The following is a 7,982-nucleotide window of genomic DNA, read 5'->3' as shown; positions in this document are numbered from 1 at the left end:
GCGCGGGGGGCGGCAGGGGGACCTGCGCGCTGCTCGGCCCGGAGGGGACAGACCTGAACGAGCTGCTGTCGGTGCCTCTTTCAATCAGAGCTGAGTCCCGCGGGAGCCCGCTGGCTTGCGACTGCCGCGGGGGGCTCCGAGCAGCACCACGGGTTGTGCGACTCTCCTCGGGAGCCCACGAGCAAGTCAGCTACAACAGAGGGCCCGGCCCGGCCCAGGGAAGAACTTGGTTTACTTCCTGGAGGAGAAAAGCCAGAGAGAGGAGGCGGTGGTTTCCGCAATACCAGACTCCCTCCCAGGAGTCCTCGAAGGGAGCTTCTTACCAGAGAATAAAGCAGCTAGCAACCGCACCCGCGGGGTAAGCAGAGCAATAGCCAAGCTAGCGCAAGCTGGCGCGTGTTGTCCCGCGCACCTCTGAATTAAGGATGACAAGTTTCTCCAGCTGTATCTGTACAGTTGGATCAGAATCCATTTTGAGTAGTAAAGGCACTCTGTGAACCCAGCTAAACCGTTAGACACGTTTCCTTTCAGCTAACAGTTACTTGATTATTTTTGTACCATATACAAACTTTTCTGGGGTAGGAAGGATATGCTGTTTCTACTACACTGTTTATAATTCAACTCCTGTACTATTTGGTGAACCTCTCATGTTTGCAGGAGATGACCATGTTCCTCTCTCTTCCCCTTCACCTTGTGTCTCATTGTCCACAATCTACCCTGCCTTCTGATTATTCATAGTTACAAAAGATTATAACTGGGAGGGTTTCATAAACTGAAGCTCCATCCTTGATATCCTGCTGTTCTGCCACATTTAATGAAGCAGGGCTGGGGGAAAACTTCCTGTGAATATGTTTGGTAATATTATACAAGAGGCAAGGATTTCTTAGGTTGGTATTTTTTATTGGACTGTTGGGATAGAGTTAGACAAGCTTTTGAATGTGAGCCATTCTTCTTGAAGGTCACTTTGGTGATGCTAGACATATGTTCATGATGTAAATAAGTATATTAAAAGCCTTTACCCTGTGGGTGAGGGTCAGACACCCACTGCAATCCAGTATTGTTGCATTTGGCTGTAACAGAGGGCACTAAACCATTTAATTATGTAATATTAAGACTAGGCACCAGAAAGCTGAAAATGATTAAGATGGAGAAGGTGTCTGACTGCAGGTGGCGAACCTAACTCATTCAGATCTCCATTAGCTGTAGGCCTCTTCTGATTCCCCCCCCCCCCATTGACTTACAAATCACCATGCAAAAAATATGTTGGAACCACAACGCCATAGGCTTCCTCCTTCTCCAAGCTTGCTTCTTCCAATGTTAAAAACGTGTCCTTAACTTATTATGATGGTGGTGGATGGATCATACTCGACTTGGGGGGAGGTGGGTAGTGGAGTCCCCCAGGGCTCGGTCCTGGGGCCTGCGCTGTTCAATTTCTTCATCAGCGATCTTGATGTTGGGGTGGAAAGCAACCTGTTTAAATTCGCTGATGACACCAAAATTTGCGGGGAGGTGAGCACGCTAGCAGGGAGAGAGAGATTGCAGAAGGATCTGGATAGGTTACAGGGGTGGGCAAACAGGAACAGGATGTGTTTCAATACGGACAAGTGCAGGGTGCTGCACTTGGGTAGTAGGAACCAGCAGCACACTTATACGATGGGGAACTCCCTACTTGAGAGCACGGAGGCGGAAAGGGATCTTGGTGTCATTATTGACTCCAAGATGAACATGGGCCGACAATGCGAGGTCATGGTTGGCAGGGCTAACCGGACCTTGTCGTGCATCCACAGGTGCATCTCAAGAAGAGCCAGGGAGTTGATCCTCCCCCTCTATGCGATGCTGGTCAGGCCGCAGCTGGAGTATTGTGTCCAGTTCTGTGCGCCCCATTTCAGGAGGGATGTGGACAACATGGAGAGGGTCCAGAGGAGGGCCACCCGCATGATCCGGGGACAACAGGGCAGACCCTACAGTGAGAGACTGCGGGACCTGAACCTATTCAGCCTCCACAAGAGAAGGCTGAGGGGGGACCTGGTGACCGTCTATAAACTCACTAGGGGGAACCAGAAGGGTTTGGGGGAGACGCTGTTTCCCCTAGCCCCCGCTGGCATAACAAGGAGTAATGGGCACAAGTTGATGGAGAGGAGGTACAGATTGGACATCCGAAAAAACTACTTCACAGTTAGGGCGGCTAGGAGCTGGAACCAACTTCCACGGGAGGTGGTGCTGGCCCCTACCCTGGGGATCTTTAAGAAGAGGCTGGATACCTACCTGGCTGGACTCATTTGAGTCCCGTTTTTTGTTTAGGGTTCTTTTGTTGTTCTCCCACCCTGGCGGGGGGTCGGGCTAGAAGATCTATTAGGTCCCTTCCGACCCTAAAACTATGAAACTATGAACAAAAACCATAGCCTAGAAATATTTCTGAGTATTTGTATGAAAAACAAAATCTAACAGTTAATAAGCTTTCAAGTCCACCACTTTGCTGTTCTGTTCCATAGCTGTCTGTTTAGATTTACGTTCTTTGGGGCAGGAATTTGGGGGGGGGGTTTATAGACAAATAGTAAACACCACACCTGTGGAAACAATTGCTGCTTTGTATCATGGAGGCTAGATTTAAAAAAAAAAAGGTGAGTGTTTATGTTAAAACAAGAACACCTAGAATCCTACATAGACTAGAACCAGAAGAGAACACTGAAAATTTAACCTGACCTCCTACGAGCCTTCTATGAATTCAGGTAAGGTAATGCCAACCCATTTTTAAAGGCTTATTAAGCCTCATGTTTCAGGGCTTCAAACCAAACTAGGAATTACAAGATTTAATCAGCAAAGAACAAGTTTTCCCACATCTGCCTATTAGAGACTTCTACACTTTCCTGTAAAGCATATAGTGTAGGCACTGTCAAATAGGGTACTAAACAGGATCAACTTAGATTCTGATCCCTTATGGCAACTCTTAGGTCAAGAAGCTTATATGACAAATAGTGGGTGTTGTGTAAAAAGTAGTAGGACAGGACCTATGATGGCAGTGGTAAAACTTTCTGACTTGGTTTTCCCTCTTGCAAACTAGGATTAACTAAGTCAAAGTTTAACTTGACTGACATTGATTTTATAGGGTGATTTAGGGTAAGAGCAAGGACTGCAGTTTAGGACTACAGGCTGCCAGTCCTGTGCACTAGTTACTAGCCCAGATTGCCTTCCAAAGCACAATACAACATGCAAGCAACAAAGCAGTACCTACTCTAGTGCTAACATGTTATACTGCAGACATGGTTCTTTGGGTAAATCTGATATCTTTTATTAGACCAACTCAAATAGTTGGAAAAATTCTTTGCAAGCTTTCGGGTATAAATAAACTGTCAGGCTGAGGAAGCATTTGCAGTTGGGTGTGTGCTCTTCCTGGATGGAATTCATTGGTGGTCTAATAAAACATATCAGATTTACCCAAAAGAACCTTGTCTGCCTATGTCCTTAGACCAACACAGCCACAACCTATACCCCTGTAATATGTTATATTCTAGTTTTGTGCAAATCAACCCTCTCCACCTCTTTACAACTTTGAACTGCCAGGTCAAAGTACAAAAAGCCAACAGCATGTATCCCTGATCCAAGTTTAAAATACCTACTATAAAAAATATCTCCTTTTTTCACCACCTTGTGATCACAGTAATTAAAATGCAGATAGTCAAGATTGGCTAAATCTATTTAACCTTCCATGTGTGTGGGAAGACAAACAATCGGTTCAGCTCATAAAACAGGAACAACCCTGTGTTGTTTGTTTAACTGCCTGAATGAGGGCTGCTACCCAGTGAGTCATGTTAAGACCCTACCACAACACACTAGCTGAAAATGCTATTCACTAGAATCTGACTCCCCAGGTATCTCTCCACTATTCATCCCCCTTCTCTCTTCCCCACCCCCAGCCTGTCTCTCACCCATAGACTCCTCAGTCTCCGTCTTCACTGACTGCCTGTCTTGTATGCACACCAGCCCAGCCTCTGGCTTCTTTACTTTTCATTCCATCCAGGAAGAGCACACACCAACTGCTGAAACTTCCTTAGCCTGACGAAGGGTTTTTGAACCCAAAAGCTTGCTTAATAATTGTTTTCGAACTATTTAAGTTGGTCTAATAAAAGATATTAGATTCACCCAAAAAACCTTGTCTGCTTATGTCCTTAGATCAACGTGGCTACAACCTACACCCCTGTTCACTAGAGGCTTTTTTGGTGGACTGCAGCCATTTCTTCTGCTGGGTGGAACAATATGAAAAGTAAAACCTTACTCTTCTCTAAAATACACAATTCAGGGATCAGCTCTGGTTCTGCTGCATTGTTTAAAAAATAGAATATCAAAATGCAGCTCAAATTTATAGCTGTTTATATTCTCTTCTGTTCAATACTTTTCCAGTTCTTGGCCCTGAATGAATAATATTCAGGCTATGACTTACTGAGCAATATTCAGATTTATTTTCCTGATATCTGGTTTTGTTGCAAGACATTTTCTATAGTATTAGGGCATGTTCACAAAGAAACACTGTTCTCTAAGTTAAAAGCAACAGCTTGCTTTCTTATACACAGTGGTCAGCAGGCACTTATTTAAGGGCCTTGTTACACATTAATTTTAGGCAGCTCCTAGAGTTCTTAACCCCTGGATTATCCACACATTAATGCCTAGTTGTAAGCACTCTTTAAGCATCTTAAAGTTATGACACTTCAGGGCAGGTTTATCTCTGATCCATGTTACTCAGCTCATATTGCATTCTGTGGCCACTACCAACAGATGAACTGCCCAGATTGCAGTTCTCCAGCATCCCAGAATGTATTATCCATTCCCCCCACCCTCCTGTTGTGTGTGGACAAACTTTCCATCCCTTGAACTCTGCTGCCCAGGGGACAGCTCTGGCACCAAGCCAACACCCCCTTCTGCTCCCAGGAGTATGACTTTCCCACCCCCAGGTATGCAACCCTGTGCAAACAGCCTGCAAAACATGTGCCAGCTAGCCAGGTCACAGGACATAGACAGATCCAGGAGTAAGGTTTAGGGGAGTAGGAAGGGAACAATGTAGGGGGTGAGATTGAGTTCCCATAAACTGGGGCTTCCTTCCTGGGGCAGGGCCAGTAGCTCCCCAAAAGTGCCTTCCCTCACCATTCCTACTTCCCAGCCACCCCGGGAAGCATGACCAGCACTAAGCCCCCCGGGGAACCACGCCCCCCCCCCCCCCCCCCCCCCCATCTCAATGTATTAAAATATGAAACCTCCTTTAATTTACTTCGTTACCATCTTTTAAATTTTTTTTCTTTTTTTTACTTTTTTCAGTATATCCTTTAGTGGCTGACTTACTTCATTTCACCACTGTTCCCTCATCCCCGTTTCTTTTCCACTCTCCAGCTTAATGTTCCCACCTAGAGCAGGGATAGAAGCCTGTCCTGGCTCACCAGTCCTTTACTGACAATTCACAGATGTAGCCCTGGTCAGGCCCCTGTTTGTCCTCTTGTGGCAAATCACAGCTGTGCAGGTAGGGGACAGTCAGAGAAGGTTTTTAGCCATAAGGTGTGACTGCTCCAAACTCAAGTTAGCACTAGCACCAATCAACATTTGAGCAGCCCAAAACGCAGTGTGTAACAAGGCCCTAAGCATGGCTGCCTAATCCCATACATGAGAGTTTTCTCTGTCCACTCATGGAGATTGTGCACATTCCACGGTATAACCCACAGTGACAGGGTAACTGAGCTATATCATCCCTGCTTTAGAGCAGAGTCATGATAATTCCATAGAGGAGCTTAATATTCTCAAGTCAGGTGGGAAGTGGATCTCAATCTCTATCCCAGTATACTAAAAGTACTAGCAAATGAAGTCCAATAACAAGGATTTTTAATGCATCTATGAATTCAATCATTTAGGACCACCTTAGAGAGATAGCAAGCATAGAACCTATAATTAATAGAGGAGGAAATGATCTAGATAACAGTCATTTGGCCGACTTTTATAGCATTCAGTGCTTAGAACAGATGTGAATGAAAGAATAAAGACAAGGTAAAGGGAATAGAAGTTCAATATGGGCTCGCAGTGGGTGCAGCAGCAGTATGCCAGTCAGTTTTGCTGGCAGAAAATTAGAGGCAAGCATCAGCAATACAGAAGGATCAAAACTGCATTCAGAATGAATTGGATAACCTTACAGACTGTATTAAAAAATAGATGAAATTCAGTGGTGCAAGATCCTGTACTATGGAAGTAATAAAAACTTCTGCTATAAGATGGAAAATAATCATTTGGAAGTGTCAGAAGGAGAATGATGTGGATGTATTAGTCAATCACAGGATGACGGAGACACCACTGGGATAAACCTGTGAAAAAGGCAAATACAACTACCCTGTCTCAGGCAAGCTATTTTTAGGTGAAATAGCCACACATTAATGCCATTTTATTAAGCACTAAGACCTCATCTGAACTCCTGTGTACAATTCTGTTCACCTATGCTCAAGAAAGATGAATTCAACTTGAATAAGACTATAAGAATGTTCTTGGAAATGGAGAGACTCTGGTCCTGGGGCATGTAGAGAGAGTGGGGGGCTGTGGACTGAGAGGGGCACCAGCAGGGCCAGGGAGCTGTGGGTGGGGAGTGAGGGGCCATGCTGAGGAAATGTGGTCATGCTGAGGAGAAGTTTGGGAAGCACTAGTGTAGAATGTAACGACTGTATGCAAATTCTTGCAAGTACATACACCAGCCATCCTGCCAGACTTCAGTTCAGTCATTTCAAGACCAGTTGCAAAATAGTTTGACTTAAAGCAGAACTTGCCAGTGTTTTTTAACTTGCTTCTAGTTGTGAAAAGGAAGAGAGAAATGAAATCCATTTTAACAAAAGTCAGTATTATGCCAGAGTGGGTGCTGACAGTGAATCTTGATCCATTTGCCTGGGCTCACATAACATGGAAAGTATGAATGATAGGGATCTGGATTTTACCCTCTGAAGGAGAAAAATGCAGGAAACGGTGGGTTATCCCTTGCAGGCTGGATGCTTGGGGAGGGGCGGAGTGGGACATAGAGGGCAGGGGGTGCCATGTGCATGCACATGCATGTGGCCACCAGGCAGGGTGGTGGAGAGCAGCTCCTGCAGCTCCCTCCAGGTAAGTCTGAGTGCGGCAGGTGGGGGGGCCCCCCACAGGCAATGCATTCACAAGCACAGTCTTGCTACACAAAACACCTGTGTGCTTGTTAAACAACAGACTGCCAAATTACCATGCTTACAGAAAAAAAGAGCCAAGAAGTTTTTAATATTGCTTTGTACAGCAGGGGGTGTTTCACTCAAGCTGCAAAGCACTGTGTCAAGGTTGAATTATTAGGTTACATTCCTGGAAGAAACTTAGTTAAAGGCAGTAGGTATATCATTTTACACACTCCTCTTCAACTCAACTCCCCAGCACAGTATACCAAGGGAATAAACCATTACAATCAACACTGGATACAACAGTGAATTCCATTTTCAACATAGTTAAGTACCTGGAGGAACAAAGATTCTTAACGTCTCCTTCAAGAGAATCATGTTGAGGCAGTAGCTAGGAAAATTCACTGACTATTGAGAAACAATCCACTATTGAGAGAATAGCTGTTCCAGTACTGACAAGCCTATTTAAATACTGTGTATCAGATAATGGCAGCAGAGCCACTTTAGTGAAGATATTAGAATGTATTTCAGATCATCATCCACATCAGAAGAATTTAGTTGCTTCTGTGTAAAGAAGATTCTTTAATATCCATTAGAAACCACATTTAGAATCTGTTAAGGAGATATAAATTGAAGCAATGTGGAAGGTTGGATTTCAAACAGCATGGACAATCTAATCTACGAGAGAGAAAGTGCTCAGTACCATTCAAGGTATTAAAAGGGTGTGATGCGGATGGATTTTCAATAGAAGTGCACTGATACATTGGTCCAATATCAGATAGGTATTGATATGAAGAAAATTGTCTATATTGGAGATTGGCCAATAAA

General features: G+C 44.6%; 1 protein-coding gene across 4 annotated transcripts in view; it reads right to left on the bottom strand.

Moving 5' to 3' along the window:
- ANXA7 (annexin A7) overlaps positions 1 to 522 on the bottom strand; it is a 29,388-nt gene extending 28,866 nt beyond the window's left edge. For 3 of the 4 annotated variants that reach the window (XM_006016258.3, XM_025212502.1, XM_025212510.1), the window contains exon 1: positions 54 to 522. The gene's annotated coding sequence lies outside the window, so the exon portion shown is untranslated. The remainder of the gene's footprint in view (positions 1 to 53) is intronic. The other variant, XM_006016257.3, reaches the window with a different exon arrangement.
- Between the last annotated feature and the right edge of the window lie 7,460 nt (positions 523 to 7,982).

The sequence above is a fragment of the Alligator sinensis genome, unplaced genomic scaffold (genome assembly GCF_000455745.1).
Source record: "Alligator sinensis unplaced genomic scaffold, ASM45574v1 scaffold109_1, whole genome shotgun sequence".
Lineage (NCBI taxonomy): Eukaryota > Metazoa > Chordata > Crocodylia > Alligatoridae > Alligator > Alligator sinensis.
This window is presented reverse-complemented; position numbering and strand designations above follow the sequence as displayed.